This window comes from Crocuta crocuta, unplaced genomic scaffold, assembly GCF_008692635.1.
Source record: "Crocuta crocuta isolate KB4526 unplaced genomic scaffold, BGI_CrCroc_1.0 scaffold215, whole genome shotgun sequence".
Classification (NCBI taxonomy): Eukaryota; Metazoa; Chordata; class Mammalia; order Carnivora; family Hyaenidae; genus Crocuta; species Crocuta crocuta.
The window spans coordinates 371,790-374,552 of NW_027530359.1; positions in this window are offsets into that span (position 1 = coordinate 371,790).

A 2,763-nucleotide genomic window follows, 5' to 3' on the forward strand; every position below is an offset into this window, starting at 1 on the left:
TGTTCTTTAAAATGAGTATTAAGTTTGTTTGTGAAACATGCACATGCACACACACACAAACACACGCTTAGTCAAGTTAACACACACATACAAACACACACTTAGTCAAGCACGCACACACACACACACACACACCAACAACAATAATCCCTGTCCTGCCTCTTCTGAAAATTACATTTCTTTAAAGTCATGCCTGATATAAATTCCATTTAAAACTCATTTCCCACAGGTTCTTCTCAGGAGTATGACAAGAATAGTAAATATCTCTTGCTGAAAAGGCAGAATACACATTTAATAACATTATAGTCAGCATCTCCCACCCTCCCGCTGGTCCTATGCAGCTTTACAGAGAAGTGGATTTTCCATGATATTGTTATTACAGGGATTTTATATTAGAAATGATCTAAACAGGCTGCCGCCTTAAATTCATTCTGTTTAAGCATGTAATACAGAAAAGGAAATTCTAGGGAAAATCATCTAACCAATTCAAATATACATATAATTTTTATAGTCTCTAACAGTGAATTCCTGTGATACTAGGTTATTAGGATTATAATTTATATGTTGAAGATGGCTGCCATAAACTGAAAGTCAAAGAAATGTCAACAGTGTGTCAAGAGCCTCTTGAGTATTTTTGCTTCCTATGTCGATTAGGAACATTCTATGGTACGAATGCACTATGTTCTTGCTTTAATCATTTCACTGACTACAAAGGTACCAAATCTGAACAAAACAAAGTATATTAAATGGGTGAGATCAAAGACAAAGAAAGTGGAACAAAGGAGCTGGAAATTGGGGAGCTAATGGGCAAATTGTGTGCAGTCTGACATAAAGTTCTTCACTCTCTTCACATAAACTTATTTCCCTGATATAAACATTGTCAACACCTGCGATTATTGGGTTTTAATTGAAACGTGATCTCCAAGTAATTGAGTTCCCCACCCAATTGCATGTCTCTTTTGGCAACTTGAGTTAGGATGAAGGCTGAGCTATTACTTGTGGTAGTCATTCCTCCAAAGAAGAAATCACTGCCAAAGGTGATTTGTGCCTTTGAGCAGTCAACCAAGGTTTTTGAAAGAATGCTAAGGCAAGTTTTGCCTATGCCTCCTCCACCAGGGGAAGTCTAGAGAAAAATTGCATTCTACCTGGTTTCCTTTCTTTTTTGTTTACCTGAAGTTATTTATTTTACTTTTTTTTTTTCAAGATCCCACATTGGCTGAGACATTTAAAATACAAAATGGTAATTAAGAGTGTTTGAGGCAGCTCCAGCTGGCTTTAGAATAGCTCCCAATAGGTAGGCTGACATTTCCACCCTCTAAGAATCCCTGCTTGGATGCAGGTAAGAGCAGCCAACCTTGATTCCACCCACTATTTGATTAAACAACAGAGAAACTGCAAATAGGAAAAGGCACTTCTCTAGGGCCAGCTTAAACTGACAGCAAATGCAAGAAAGAGAGTGATGAAAAAGGAGATTATGAGTTAGTATCAAATGTCACTCTTCGAGTGAGCATTTAATTGGTCAATGAGTCTCCTAATGTAGAAATAGCATCAGCATCTCCACAGCAGAGTATCTTCGGCGCCATTTGAAACACAGTTTAATTTTCATTTAGAATCACTCAACTGAGGGGGCAGCACCTGGGTGGCTCAGTTGGTTGAGCGTCCAACTTCGGCTCAGGTCGTGATCTCATGGTTCGTGGGTTCGAGCCCCGTGTCTTGCTCTGTGCTGACAGCTAGCTCAGAGCCTGGAGCTTGTCTTCGGTTTCTGCATCTCCCTCTCTCTCTGACCCTCCCCTGCTCATGCTGTCTCTATATCTGTCTCAAAAATAAATTAAAAAAAAAAGTTAGAATCACTCAACTAAGGATTGAGATAAACAGCTACCTGTCTGTCAAGTTTTAGGTAGGTACAGTTTACATGGTGACTGCAAGCCTGAGAGGTTGATGGGACAAGATGAAAAAAGTCTATGTGAGACACAGTTCCTATCTCCCAGAAGTTTATATGGTAATTAAGAAGACAAAAGTTGTTCACCTGGAACAACCAAGTAGAAATGCCAGGTGATGTATGTCTATCAAAATATATAATATGTATCAAACTGATACACCTAGGTGTATACACACACACACAAAAATGCTATCACAAACCAGCTTTGGGAAATAAATGAGAGCAATAGGATATAATTCAGGGGGGAAATATTTTGTTAATTTTGCTCTTAGTCACCAAAATGTGTAGATTTTATGGGGTGATGGAGAGTGATCTCTCCTGGATCTTTACTCTGGACTAGGCATCTAGAGTGCTGAAGTTTATGTCCAGTTTTTCCACCAGAAGGTCTAATGACAATATAAAATCATTTTCGTTCCTGCATTTCAGTTTCCCATTTGGAAAATGAGAGTGTTGGACTAGGCAATCCCTAGCATGTGTGATCCATTTTCTTGGAGGCTTTGAATATGCATCAGTTCCCACGTATTGCAGCCGCACCCTCCAGTACCATGGAACACTCTACCAGTGACCGTGCATCACTAGAGATGACCAGGCTAAAACCAGATTCAGGGTCCTTTATTGCACATTAATTTTCCTAGATGTCAGGTGCCAGTCTTGTCCATTCTTCGTTATCTAGCAATTTATCACATGGCCTCTGTTTCCCATCACATGGCCTCTGTTTTCCAACAATTCTCTTTCATTCTAGTTACTTCTCTAAAATTCATCTCATCTCCTTTAGACCTATTTTTCTTACATACCATTTTTTTCTCTAAAATATTTTCAAAGGA